Here is a 15235-nt window from a genome sequence, read left to right on the forward strand (position 1 = left end):
ACTCCTTGATGAACAAAAACTGAAGGAATTTGTTGCCAGCAGTCCCTGTGTTACAAGAAATACTAAAGTCATTCAGGCTGAAGTCAATACCCCCCAAAATAATATAAATACACACACACATACACACACACACAGGACACCAAGAAAAGTAATTATGTAGATACTTATAAAAGACAATAAAATTGCGTTTTTCTTTTCTTCTCTTAATTGACTGAAAAATCAACTGCTGAAAGCAGCGTGTATATAATTGTGCTGTTGGGCCTCTACCATCTAGAAATACATTTGACAGTAAAAACATAAAGAAAGTGGGTGCGGGAGACAAAGTTGGGCCGCACCCGGGAAACTACACCAGATAGTAACCAGAGACCCAGTGGTGGAGAGAACCAGAGATGGTGAGTAAGAAGGTTGCAGACTCTACAGATACATGCCTGCTCTCCTTTTCTATTTAAAATTAACTACATACTAGGTTTGTGACCCACACAGACACAATAGGTATGTAATACCATCAAGGGGAGGGGGCGGAGCAGCAGGTGGGAGGGCCCGCTGTGCGTGCCACCAGCGTCCAGCTGCTGTTACCTGAGCCAGATTCGGGTAAGACGGCAGGACACGCGGAAAGTCGGGGAGCAGCCACCAGGAAAACACACTTTAAAAACAGGGAGCAAGGTCACTGAAGAAGTTCAAAGGTTATACTAGAAAATATTCATTTGATGCAAAATCAAGCCATAAAGGAGCAACAAAAACCAAGCAACTAGAGACCCGCTGGAAACAGGAGGTACAATGTCACACCCATGGGCGGCCTGAGAAGGGCACTGAGAAGGTGTGGACGACCGGACCTATCGGAAGCCGCTGTCAGACTGCGTTAAAGAAATAAAGACAAACCCACAAAACCCGGATCTGCCGGTACCGTGTACCGCCGCAGACACACTTCGGAGTCAAAGACGCCAACAGGCTGGAAGTATGGATGTGAGGATGCAGGCCGCGCGCACGGCACCCCGGGCCCGACCGGCCGAGCTGGCGCGAGACGGCGGCTTCCCGCGGCCCGAGCGCTCGCGCGCGGGACCGGACCCCCTCTGTGAAAACCGGTCTTCGTCCCCATGGGACAGAGCCCGTAAGAGACCTGCAGCGCCAGCGTGTGCGGACGGCCAGAAACCCTTGTCAGAGCTCTGTTTTGTGTTTTTCCCACGCCCTGGGACTCCGCATTCGGATCCAAGAGATGGTGCAGGAGCGGCGGGGCGCGGGGACGCTCCTGCGGCGCGGGAAGCGGGCGCGAAGCAGACGGGGCGACGGCACCCCGAGGAGCAGCCAGGGCAGCGGAGTGCCTGCATCAGAAGGTTCTCGCTCTCCCGCGGGAAGCACAGGCCGCTCCTGCCAGAACGGACCAGGCTCAGCGGCGGCTCCCACCACGGATGACCGGCGGTGCCCGAGCTCACGGTCGGCCGCAGGGAGAGCGCAGCGAGGGACGCCCGCGCGATCCCGAAAGACTCGGGCGGCCGTCCCCGCGCGGCTGGGGGGTCCGGGGAGACGAGACGCGGAGCAAGGCCTTCAGCGCTGTCCGTCGCACAGGCCTCCTCAGTCTCTAGTCCCTCCGCGGCCCCCGGGCGGACCCCTGCACCCCCGCCGGGCCAGCAGCAGGGGGCACGCAGGTCGCTCAGCACGGGAGTCCCTGAGCGGGACCAGAGGACGCTGCCAGCCGGGCCGCGGCTGCTGCGAGGCGAGGCTTGCGCTTGGAGGAAACCGCATCTCCTCACCCCCTTGTACCGACAGAAAACCCGAGGCAGCCGGCCCGGAGTGGAGCCCGCGGGCGCGCGGTGCAGTCGGCTTCCTCATCTGCCCCGGCGTCTGCGTCATTCGTAAGCAGAAAAGACAAAACCAGATGCCACGCCCGACCGAGAAGGCCGGGAGGACCGGGTCACGGGACGTACAGAACCGGCTGCGCGCGGTGCCTGGAACCATGCCGGGACCAGACCATCGTTGCCAGCCGGGTGCGGAGCAGCGGAGGGCACACACCTGCCATGGGAACCTCTACCACGACGAGAAGGGAGGCGAGCTTCTTCCCTGTCCACTCGGCTTCGGTTCCCGACGCCTGGACGGCCACAGGGTGACCCTGTCCTTCCTCCCGACGGGGGGCGGAGGACGCGTGTGCTTCGGCGGCCGCGGGCCCGTCTGCTTGCACCCGCCCACGGCACCGAGCAGCAGCGGGCACCGAGCAGCAGCGGGCAGCCGCGCCGCCACCGCTTCTCGCTGGAGCTTCCCGTGGTGGTGGGGGTCGGGGGGCAAGGAGCCCGCCGCAGAATGGGCTCGCCCCGTGTCTCGTGGGTGACCTGCCCCGCCCCCACCTCTCTAAGACGGGCTGGAGGAGGAGGTGGGGGAGGCCACACTCCGCTTGGTGTGGCGAATTCCCAATTACGACGACGAACGGCAAGCTGGAGAGTGGGCTTTGTGGACAGACTGACACACAGACACGTGTGCGGGGTGGAGGGCACAGCGGGGATGGGGGCTGGAAATCCAGGAGGCCGCCTGGTCACCGACAGCACCGACAGCAGGCACAGCAGCCGGCTCCAGGTCTGGTTGCTATTACTCAAGCCTGGGACCACGGATACAGGGAGGCCGGGTGGCTCTGCGGGGCTGCGGCCAGGCCTGGAGGAAGGCTGGGCATGCCCGGGGCTGGGGGAGGGATCAAGCAGGACAGTAAGACACGGCAACTCCATAACTTGCCCCCATGAGAAGACGCCATGTGCCCTCGGCTTTGGGCAGAATCTGAAAATTCACCCTGAGCAGGTCTCAGCTGGAAAAGATATCTCCGCTGCCTCTCTGGCCACCGCTGAGGACCTGCGGAACTCCAACAGAGTACCCACTTCGAGCAAAAAACCTCAAATTCCTCACAACCGATCTCAATGATGTGCTTTAAAAGCAGACACACAACAGAGACCCCAGACGTGGAAGGCAGAGACACGAAGCCCCCACCCTGCACCCCACTTCTCTTTCCAGGAAGAACTCCCCCTCTCTCTGCTGTATGGATAAAGGGGACTCTACCCTTCCAGTCCCCACCAGCCTTGACCTCCCCAACGGGAGGCAGGGTGCCTAACGCAGCTGGAGACGTTGGAAAGGACCTGACCTCCACAGGACCACTGAATGAGAACACAGGACATCAGCAGGTGCCTGACGAAGGCCTTCCTCTTCTCTCTCCTCTTCCTGTTCGTTCTAATTTCTACATCACTGGGAGGCCAGTTAAGTTTATTTGGGTCCCAGAGCTATGTCTGGAGAGAGACCAGAATTACCACCCTGTGCTCTGTGGTTCCCCCCAAAGATGTCTGTGTCCTAATTCTAGACACCTGTGACTATGTCAGGGGACATGACCAGGAGGGATTCCAGGCTGCTCTTGGGCAGACCTGGAGGTGCGGAGATGGTCCTGGATTACCTGCCTGCGTTCCTGCCAGTGGAAGAGGGATTCGAAAGTGCGAGAGACGGCAGCATGAGAAGGACTTGCTGTGGAGATGAAGGAAGAAAGGGGCTGTTTGTTGAGGAAAAGTCTGTAGCCTCCAGAAGCCGGAAAAGCAGAGAAACAGATTCTTCCCTAGACCTTCCAGAAAGGACCATACACTGGTGATACCCTGGTGCCCACCCAGTGAGCGCGCTGACCTTCTGACCTATGGAGGTGTGAGATAAGACGCCTGCATTGTTTCAGGCCACTCAGTCTGTGGCAATCTGTCATAGCAGCGACAGAAAATGAACACATGCTCTGTGTCAGCTCCAGCAGCAATAGAGCGAGCCATGGTGACGGCTCGCACGACAGAGGCTTCCCTTTGTTCCCGCACGCGCCTGCGGTGGCTCCCGGAACCGTTCCCGGCTCTCTGGCGAGGCAGTCACTGGTGGAAGCTGACACGCGGCTGCAGGCCGGGGTCGCGATTTCACCCAGCTGCCTGGCCCCGGAAAGTTCACAGTACGCGACGCAGACGGAAACTCCTGTGTTGCATCTTGCGTCTGTCAGGCTGCTGCTGAGACTGACTTAGAGAAGCAGTGAGCTTGCCGCCGTCATTTGGTTGGTTTTGGGGCTCAGGCCCCTCCCTAACCTGTAAGACCTTGGGCAGTACCCCCGCTTCGCTGAGGTTCAGGATGATCCTCAACGTGGGGATAAGGTGAGCCCCCCCCTCCCCCCACGCCAAGAAGTGACAGAGGATCCTCAGGAAGTCAGATGAGGTGGTGGCACTGGTGTCTAATGCACAGGAAGTGACCGATCCACACGGCAGATGATGTGTCCCGGAGGGATGCGGAGCTGGCCGTCCTGTCCTCAGGTTCATGCTGAGCCAGTCCCTCCCTTTCGAGAGGAAAGCAAGTGTGCAGTGCCCAGAGACCCCGCCGCCTGGGTGGTTGGCCTCATCGTCGGGCATCTCCGGCCGTGTGCGCCATTCTGAGAGCGAGGAGGAGGGCGGGTGGCCGGCCAGGCAAGCTGAGACCCTGCTGATGCGAAGGCAGAACGGAGCCCAGAGAGAGGAATGAAGCGGAGAGCCGGGGTGGGGTGTGGACGTCGGAAAGGTGTTCTCTGTAGCTCAGGAGTCCAAAACGAGGCTCACAGCTCGCAGGCCTCAAGGAGGGGGGTGCAGCCCAAAGGAGCCCACTCTGCAGGGGCAAGTGGCCACAGATGTGTGCCCGCCCCCCCCTGCCAACCCCCGTCTGTGGAGTTAGGAAAGCAGAGGCTGCCAGGTGGTCCTGTGTCCGGGGTTTGTGCAGATGCTGGGCGGATCTCTGTGACTCCATCACAGAGAAAACGACGAGAGAAAGACCAGACTTTGGGGGTGGAAAACGACGAGAGAAAGACCAGACTTTGGGGGTGGAATCCCTCTGAGCTGGGTCCCAGGGCCCAGAGAAGCTCGGCGCATCTTCCTGTCTGCGGGAGGCGGGGGCCGCACTGCCCTCTGAGGGCTGGTAACCGTGTGCACGTTGAACGGAGAGAACTCACTTCTTAAAAAACTACCCTGTAGGACCTCCTGCCCCACAGTCACCTGGGGGCTCCTTCAGATGCCCTGAGCCAGAATCTCCGGGTGCGGGACCGGATTTAACACGCCCTCCGGGGGGGGGGTCCTGCTCCGGGAAGCATGAGAGCCCCCAGCCTCGGAGGCGTCCCAGCGCGGTGGCACCCGCTTCCGTCAGGCTGGGTTCGAGGCGTCTGGGGCCTGAGAAGGTGAAGGGGCCTGGGGGAGGGAAGGTTTGGCTTGTGATAAGAAGGGAACAGATGCCAGGAGGCAGGAAACCAGGAGTAAAAAAATTCCGTAAGACAACTGAGTTACGGGTCCCATTTCCGAGCGCCCGCAAGAGTAACGGACACATAACGGGCACCAGAGATTTGCTGAACGAATAAAAGAAAATAGTACGGGATGCTGAGGCAGGTACACGGAAGGCCGTGTCCAGTTTCTCTGAGCACGAGGCCAGCGGGAGACCCCGATGAGAGCAGCCACGGGGATCCCGGTCCGCCTTCCACTCCGTCTCACGGAGGGCCGCACGGCCACGGCTGAGCTGCGGCTGAGCCAAGACTCTCCTCTCGCTGTCCCTTGCTGCTCACAGGCCGCACAGGGTGCGGCTATTTTGAAAAACAGAATGGACAAAGCCAGTTGCTGCCTTGTCACCGAGACGGGCAGAACTACCCTTCCATCCTCCGACGGAACTCTGTCATAGAAGGAACCAGACGCCCGCTCTCACTTGCCACACCGGCACTCCCGTGGGCCTCCTCGGTGCCGGGGGGTGGGCACGGGGCCCAGTGCCGAGACCAGCCTGGAGAACCCGCCCCTCCCCTTGAGCCAGATCGCAGACACACGGTAAACACCGGCTCCTGCTCCTTCTGTGTAGAAGGTGGGATGAGGATCCGGAGCCCCGGGGTGGCGGCTGCATGCAGGCAATGTGGCTGTTCCTCTGTCCTTTTACAGATTCCAGACCCAGAGGGCAAGTAGAGAGACGGCCACGAGGGGCTTAGGAGTCTCCCACTTACCATGTGCCTGTTTACCACCTACCTCCTACCCGAACGTGGCCCCCTCTTGTCTGTAGACTGTGTCTAGCTCCCATCGACCCCGCAAATGAGCGCCTCCTAGGAACCCGGGGCGTCAGTTTCCCCAAGTTAACCAGTCTCCCCCTTGCCCCGGAGAGCGAAGATTTTGCTCTGAGCTCCAGCGAAACAGCATTAAGAGTGGATGGCAAGAATCTGCCTTCAGCTCATTCGTTAAAATTTTCCACCAACAATCGGACGGCAGAAGCACAGAGGCTTTGTGGTTTAGAAAACAAAATACGTCCAAACGGCAAACTGCCTGCCCCGACCAAACGTACTGAGGACATCGGAGCCCTAGGTCGCCCTTCTGCCCTGAACAGGCTTAGACGCTGTCGCCAGTGCGGGGAGCCGGCGAGGAGGCAGGATAATTAGGCCAGGACAGGAGCGCTATGGTTATCGGCTAATCCCAGCCCCAGGGCATGAACAAAATGCCCAGGTGTCCCTTCTCCCAGGGGGCCTATGACTGCGCAGGAACCACACCTCTTATTTGCATTTCTCCCCTATAAGGTTTTGGGGGGGTGGGGGAGAGGGAGGGGAGAGGGCGAGGAGGCTGTTGGTATCAGAATGTGGGATGCAAAGGGTTCTGGTGTCAGCACTCGACGCTCTGCAGCCGGCATATCCTCCGTCCCATAAACATCTGCTCCCGCCTGGTTTGCCTTCCAAGGACAGTGGACGATGCGACACGGGGGCAGGCCGGTCCCCCTGGTCCTCTAGAACCAGGACCCTGGACCCTGGACCCAGGAACCTGGACCCTGACGGACCTCTAGGGCCTTATTCAAGGGCAGGAGACACAGCAGAGGGTGCCAACGTGGTCCAGAAACGGAAGGAGGCCACGTCTTCCTTGAACTTCTCTTTCCAAGTGCTTGTTGGAGCTCTGACCAGCTGATACTCCGAAGAGAGACACTGACTTTGTCAGCTGTCAGCAAACCTGGGGACCTCCCCAGTCCCATGAAGACAGACACTTCAGAACATGTCATTTGGGGCCTCCAGTTTGAAAAAGTCTGTTCATAGAAACTCAGCAGATACGGATCTAACAAGACCGGATCCAAGAGAAAACTGGACCGGTTTTCCCTTCCAGCGATATTCTGCTGAATGATTTACCGAAACACAAGCACACACATCCCCTCAGATGGCCCCAGAGGTTTGCTTTTACAGATGGTCATGAACATGAATAGAAGGAATTGTTGATTTTCTCACAAGGGTGAGAACATGTGAGTGGAAAAGTCCAGAACTGCAGCTTCACGTCTCCGAGAGTTCCTGATTTTGCATGTCTGGCAGCGTGGCCGGACAGACTGTCATCATCTCTGCTGCTCATGGCCCATGTCCCTTCGGCAAATCGTTTAACCCTGCGGCCTCTCGTGGGTGTCTCAGGATCATGCACGATGACCCTCAAGACTCCTCGTAACGGGAGAATGTGCCGATGGGACCCGCTCTGCGCGTGGGAGAGAAGGTGCGGGAGACGAGCCCCTGGGGCAGGCAGGTGCGTGTCGGCAGGTCACCGACAACCTGCCGGAGTCCAGTTCTGGGAGACTCGGGAGCAGGGGGCGGTTTGCCCAGAGGGACAAAACACTCATTCCTAAGGGGCAGATCTTCCTTTGGAGAAGAGGCCGAGGTTGCAGGGGCCACGTGCTCAGCCAGCAGAGTCCTCGAGTGGGAAGGCATGGGCCGCGGGCTGCTGCCCTCGTGAACGTCCGCGCTTGACTGGGTGGCGGCCACTCCGAGGACGTCCTGCCCTGTCATGGTTCCCTTGAACCATGTTCTCGAAGCCAACTGTGCCATCGTATCTCTGGTAAATACAGCGTGTTGCTTCTACAATTTCAAGTCCAGTGTGCGGTACTGTGGGAAGATCACTGCCCACTTGTTCAGCCGAGCCTCAGAGCAGAAAGAAGGCAGGCACAGGTCTACTCCCTGCATTTGCATTCTAGCATTTTCAGAAGGGTGGGAAGACTCATTTTTTCCAAAGGCGAAAAGTTCAGAGAAAAATATCCCTGGATCTTCTTCTAGTTTTAACCTAGTTTCCTGTTGTCAACAGGGGAATTTTGTATCATCTCAAAATAATGAAATAATCTTTCCCATAAGATACTTTAATGTTGTCTTTTTAAAAAAGTGATGGTGTGCATTCGACGTATGTATTACTCTCAATGTTTCAGTAAAAGTGAACATTTCCATTTCACAACTAGTCCATTTCATGCCTAGTCTATTTAGGCTTAAAATCTGGGCTCAAATGTCAGCTGTTCTATTAAAATTTCCCCACCTCCTCAAGACAGAATCTCTCCTGTTACTGATCCCTTGCACCTTATCTGACTTCCTGCTTTTCAGCTAGACTGGTCTGCGTGGTGCATTTTGCTTTTTTTTTTTTTTGCATGTGACCACTGCATCTAGTTTATAGCGGCTCATGGGATCAAACCATCTGTGACCTAAATGTTCTTACTTTGTTGCTTTCAAGTCATAAAACATGGACCTTAGATCATAAACGCCTGGGAAGCTGTGACTGGCAACTTTTGTTTGCAAAAGTTGGTTACTTTTCCCACTGATATAAAATACAATTAAGCCATTAATACATGCTTTTTGCCAGTGCTAGCAGTAATAATATGCCTATATCAGACACAACATAGGTAGTTTAGTGGGAAAAGGATCTCACAGCGTCGTACAGAAAATATACCTCTGAGCCTGTACACACATCACCACCGGATTGGACGTGGGTCTACCGCACAACATAGGAGACTGTGCAGAACACGATCTACGACGAATCACTAATCCTGGGCTCAGCACAGGTTCCAGAGCCACTCCAAGCGAACATACAAAGAATGAGAGCCAGTATCTGAATATATTAACAAGTGTACCCAAAATGAGGCAGGAGCAAAGCATGGAGTGGTAGGGGGAGACAGCCCTAGGCACACACGCAGGACCTGTCCACCTCCCCCCCCGGGGAAGATGGGACAAGCAGGGCTCAGGGCACAGGTGGACTTGGCTTGCGTAGTCCGAGCTCTGCAGAGAAGTGGGGGTCTCTACCCCTCAGGCACAGCTTTATGAAGCCTTAACGCAGTTCAGGACTGTCCGGAGACGGCAGTCTGCCCCAGGTCAGGGGCTACTCCCCCTCGTCCACGGTGATGAGTCTCAAATGCCTAGAACAGTCCCAGGTGCACAGGAGACGTTCAGCAAATGTGTGTAGCATGGATGAAAAAATATATCCAGAAAATTACCGTTACTATGGTGACATGTCATTACGGAGCTTTTACATCACATTCGACTCCATTAGCGTCAATGAAAATAAAGTGAGTCCCGTAATGTCAGGAACAAGTTAACACACAGAAACCTTCTAGATAAAAAAAACGTTGAGGGTTGCAGGATGTGAGCAAAGAATCGGACTGTCCGTTCTCTTTCGGTAGCAATAGGGTGGAAAGCTATTAGATTCAACCCCACAAATAAATAGCCAATTTTAACCACATGTCTGACTAAAACACTTAAAAAGTGTAGCTGATGATGGGGAAAACCGACTGTTTTGAGACTTTTCTTTGGTAACAAGCAGTGAAAACAGATGAGCATCTGGAGGAGAATGGGAGGGTCCGAGACGCAGGTCAAGGCTGGGGGCCGTGTAAGCAGGAGTGTCCTGGACAGCTGGCGGGGCTCTTGTCACTGAGCAACGCGGGTGCCTGGAGGGCGACGGTGGCCCGGTGAGGCGCACGTGCTTCAGGGCGCTGAGGACACGCTCTTAAAAGCCCGCACTCAAGCAGATGGTTCGCGACAAAATGAAATGCCTTTCTTTGATGGGAGCCTCTCCCGCTTCTACCGCGACATCAGAATATTTCAAAAGCCGATCTTTGTAAAATGATGAGAATAAGAAAATGTCTTACGTGATTTTGTACTAATGGAGATTGGTCGGGTTGGGTCTTCAGGAACCTGTCAGGCCGGAGTGTTTGTTGGGAGGGAGTGTCTGTTTTGGGATTCTGGAAGCCCCGGGTCCTGGGTGGAAGGTGGGTGTGGGAACCCTGTCACCCGTCACCGTGGCAGAGCCAGCTTCCCGCTTAGAGATGGGCCCGCTGTACTAGGCCAAACATACGCTTTACAACACCTGCCTCACGACATCGTCACCTGCTGCGTGACGGGATGGACCACCATCTGAGGGTTCCCGGAGCAGGGGAGTTACAAGTAAATAACCCCTTCCTACTTTGTAAGAACTTCCTGTCTGGACAGTGAGAGACTGCGCATGTGCCCAAACAGCCAACCTACAGAAACAGTACACGGAGTGTTCAGTACCAGTAAGAGAAGAATACCGGGGTGGCTCAGAAGGGTATGGCTTTTCTAGAAGCCTCTTCTTTGCCTGACACTGCAGCCTCCCCTTCCTTCTCCACCCATAAGGAAAATCTAAGGGAGCTCAGGGTTAGAACCAGCTAAATATTTATCCAAGAAATGAAACGTGGAAGCACTTACTTCCTCCTGGAGGGCTTCATGGCAGAGGGGGCATTTGCAATGACTCTTAAAAGTATTTGAGTATTGGGGCGCCTGGGTGGCTCAGTGGATTAAGCCGCTGCCTTCGGCTTGGGTCATGATCTCAGGGTCCTGGGATCGAGCCCCGCATCGGGCTCTCTGCTCAGCAGGGAGCCTGCTTCCTCCTCTCTCTCTGCCTGCCTCTCTGCCTACTTGTGATCTCTCTGTCAAATAAAATAAATAAAATCTTTAAAAAAAAAAGTATTTGGGTATTAATAAAGCCATTTTTAATCAATTACTAGAAAACATTCCTTTCCTGCAGCTTAATTTAGTGTAAACTATACTTTTTAGGATGTGCCTTAAGAGCACCATATTGACAGCTATACCCTTAAACTTTCCAAGCACTGAGGCCACCACAAATCAGCGACGTCCGGATTCTCATAGGAGGAAACAGAAGGCACATCCAGCCGAGAAGCCCCCAGGAATAAGGCATCAAGGCCCACCGTGTGTTTGGGGAGGACAAACGGCCTGGTCTAGCTGGAGGAGAGCTGTGGCATTGCGGAAGGCCAGGGAGCACCCCGAGCGCCGCGCCGAGCGGGCCGCTTCCCTCCACGCTGCGCCGGAGCACGTGGGAAGCGACGGATCTGTCTTGTTTTGCCAACGTGGGCAAGACGGACGAGGGCCAGAGCGGATGTGGCGGCTGCTGTGACAGCACAAAGGGATGACCGGAGCTTCATCCTGGGGCGGGTCGACCGGGACAGGGGAAAAAGGATGTTCCAGAAAAGAAACCAGAACCGCCTGGCTGCGAGGCAGATGAGACACACAACCAGCCTGGAGGCCAGTCTGCAGAGGCCGGGAAAGGTGCAGTGGGCCGGGTCGTGGGGGCGGGGGATTGACTCTCAGGCTTCCCGGGGTTGGGGGGTCACTGGAGCGGCCTCGGCGGAGATGGCCTCGCCCAGCATCCACTGCGTGTCTGCCCGTCTCCTGGCCCCATCACAGTCCACCGGATGCTCCCGGCCCCGGCGTGTGACGGCTGGGGGAGGGGGGTTGGGCCCCATCACACCTCTTCAGGGGACACAGACACCCGCAGGGCACTCCTAAAGATACACAAGTGCCTCTGGTCACACAGCCTCTGGGGTGACCCTGAGGATAACCACCCACTGGTCCTTCTGACCTGAGGATCCCGGGCAGTGAGGATCCCAGGGAAACAACTCCAGGCTCCGTGAGCTCTAAGAACCCCTCCTTGGGGCTGTTTGCTCAGGACTGTGTTGGTCACAGCCTTCTAGGAGGCAGGTGACCTTCTGAAGATTGGAGGAAGAGATAGTGCCTCGGATTTAAAGGGGGAACTATTTGAAAAGCCAACGGTGGGAATGGAAAACATCCTCCCCTACATTTAAAAGGCTTTATATACGTAATAATTTCATAAGAAATTATCTGCTCTCCTGAACTGTGTGCCTGATTGAGCGCACTTATGGAAGGATTTGGAGAATTTTAAAACATGTTAAAAACAAAACAGAAGACGGTCAGTGGAATAACGGGGTACATGAATGCAATATTATGTTTGAGACAGAAAATGCCAAGACACGTGCCTGTGTGGCAATAATAATGCCCCTTCCCGAGCTGTCAAAAGCCCCAGGCAAAAACAAGCCCAGGAGCAGGGGAAAGACCAGCATCATCTTTAAGCCCTCACTGCACACCTTGCAGACAATTTCTTCTTTATACCAACACAGAGACACACTCCTCCAAAACAGGTTCAAAATTTGGAGAGGAAATGACCCAAGAATTAATTAAGAGAATGAAGTAAACAAAGGAGAAATTATCATATCAAAATAAAAGACAAGAAACACGATTAAATTAGGCTTTGAAAGACCCGTGAGGAACCCATAAAAGGCGTAATATGCATTTACCTGGTTTTTATTCTTTCATGATTTAATTTCTAATTTTATTCACTACCATCTGATAATTGCATGAAACACTTATTCTAACCATGGGCAATTTAAACTATTTTAATTTTTATTTCAAGGCCATGAGACAAAGGAACCTATTTATTGCCTAAGGGGATTTTTTTTTTAACAAAAATTAAAGCTTAATCTTTCATGTTTTAAAGCAGAGACTGTTTAAAATCATTTATAATAATGCTGTAGGGAGACTATGCCTGGGTATGCAAAATTGAAATGATAAATTTACAATTATTAAAAAAAATTAATAGTTTGGGGGATTGACTTGTCCCTTTCCTTTCAAGATGGACTTGTGTGATGTACAGGGGACATCTCTGAAAGCCGGGTAAAGCCAGGGCCCGTGTGGGAGCCATGCGATGGCGCCTCTGTGCCTTTCACTGATGGACTGGACTGCTAGGGGTATAATGTCGGCAGGTCCTGTTTTTTATTATTTAAAAATAAATAATGGCATTGGCCTTGGGAATTACGTCGCACCCCTTTTAGACTGTAGGTAATTGTTCTGATGAAGTGGACGGTCGTGAATTCTACCAACCACATTTTCTGTGACTTTGAAAAAGTCCCTGATGGAAATTAGACAATTCATTTACTTTCACTTAAATGCCAGATTTTTTTTAGTTACGCTTAAGAAAAATAATTGAAATGTAGATTTAAAATCGTGGCTGCTGCTACACTTCAGGATTCTAATGAAATACTTTCAGCTATTATGCAAAGCATTGCTCAACAGAGAGGAGAAAAACCACTTTCAGTGGTACCGCAGCAGAATTTCTGGAAGGGCAGAATGCGTCTTTGAGAGCAAAGGTAAGGACGCTCTGCTATGGGGAGAAGGAAAACCGATCTCAGGACACATTTTCCCTTTCACTAAGAGCTCAGGAAAAACCTGAAAATGGTCACATGTGCTTAAAGTTCCTGAAACACACAGGCCATCTTCCTCAGCTGTCTGAGTCCCCCACCGCTGGAAGAAGGTTCCAATGTCTTCGAGCTGGTGACCCTACTGGATGGAAAGCGCTGGGTCCAGGGACGTGGTGGCCCCCCTCCTCTCTGCTCCGGGTGCCACAGCTCCCCTGCTGGGGAGCGATGGCCCCAGTTCCCTCCCAGCTTCTGGCGTGCTCTGTCTATGCCTGAGTGCCCCTTCCCTAGCTAACCAGGTGGCCTCCTCCAGCTCCCTTCACTCTCCGCCACGGTCTGTCCAGGCTGGCCTCACAGCGCCACGTGGCCTGGTGCACATGGGGCGCACTGAACTGCTTATCGTCTGAGATCCCCTCACCAAGTGGGACATACCCGAGAGCAGGGAGCACGTCTGCTGTGGTCCCCCCGCCCCCCTGTGCCCGGGCCGGGCCTGGCATCAGACAGCCCCTCGGAGCGGTTACCTACCAACTCCACTGTCTACACCGACCAGCTCGTGGCCTGTCTGCACTTGCCTTCTTAAACGGGCACGTCTTCTTTTAAAGAACGAAATGTTCAAATATTGGTTCTGATTCCCCAGAGCCCAGGCACATTCCAGCCCAAATATCACAATGGGAGAACATATTTTAATAAAGTCAAATGAACTCTCACAAGCAAACGATAGGCCACAAACCCTTAGCCAAAATGTCCTCTTAAGCTAATGGCCTGTCTCTGGAATGGCAGAACAATTTTCATGTCACTACAGCACTGAACATATCCAAGTTAAAGTTTTTAAGGGCTGGAGGTTCAAACTGGGGGCTACACGGCCCCCCTGCCATTTAAGGACAAGTTTTCTTTTTTTCTCCCCCTTATTGCCAACGATGTGGTGGTCAGTTTCTGCGGTTGCTCCTGATAAAAGGAAGAGAAGATGAAGACCAGGGGTGGAAAAATTATAATCACTTCCTTTTGCCAAATACAGCGGACATGGTTTTCTCTTTTTAAACACCTAATCCTCTTTAATTTTTATATAAGCAAATAAAGAGCAAACAGATTATAAATGACTTTTAGTTTTTTTTTTCTCTCTCCAAGTAAAACAGAGTTAAAGGTATCAGCTTCTGGTATATGACACTTAGAGCTCTTTCAATGTAGTCGTTCCATAGTCCTCATAGGCGAGATAAACATCCTTATTTAAGAAAATGCTTTTCAATCTGAATTATAAAAGAGGCAAATTAGCGAGGTCAAAATGTTTAGCTTGCTTTTAAGAAAAGTCACTACTATTTTTATAAATGGGAGTTTACGCCAAAGATGTCTATTTCTTTTCTTTCCTTTTTGTAGATTTTATTTGACAGAGAAAGATAGTGAGAAAGCACAAGCAGGGGGAGCAGCAGACGGAGAGGGAGAAGCAGGCTCCCCACTCAGCAGGGAGCCCGAGGGCGCGGGGCTCCATCCCAGGACCCCAGGACCATGATCAGAGCTGAAAGCAGACGCTGAACCAACTGAGCCACCCAGGCGCCCTGAAGAGGTCTGTTTCTTAAACACAGTTACTGGAGAATTTACTTAAGTAACAAGTCTATGTACTGCGCAGTAGAGTTGTGACTTGATTTGCTGGGGGTAAAAAAAACAAAGAAATGGGGTGAAAGTTGATTTTTTGGAAAGATCGAGTGCGCCAGACGAGGCCTGCGGAGAGTGATGGCACGTTTTGGAAGACATTTTACAGAACAAAGTCAACACTCCTCAGTGCTGTGGCTGGGACAGGACAGGATGTGAGGACAAGTCCCCGGGGCCTCGCCTACGTGTCCCCGAATGTGTCCCTGCAGTGGGGAAATGCGTGCAACACTCAGTGTTTCATCACTAGGCCATGGGCTGTGGTTCCTTGGGGGGCGCGGGCTCCCCGGGCAGCCCTGCTGCTTCCTGCGGCCAGAAGCCTTAAGCA

General features: G+C 53.7%; 1 protein-coding gene across 16 annotated transcripts in view; it reads right to left on the reverse strand.

The window, feature by feature from the left end:
• The window catches only part of CELF2 (CUGBP Elav-like family member 2), a 504997-nt gene that overhangs the window by 20735 nt on the left and 469027 nt on the right, over window positions 1-15235 (reverse strand). The window lies entirely within an intron of this gene.

The sequence above is a fragment of the Mustela erminea genome, chromosome 6 (genome assembly GCF_009829155.1).
Source record: "Mustela erminea isolate mMusErm1 chromosome 6, mMusErm1.Pri, whole genome shotgun sequence".
In the NCBI taxonomy this organism is placed as follows: Eukaryota; Metazoa; Chordata; class Mammalia; order Carnivora; family Mustelidae; genus Mustela; species Mustela erminea.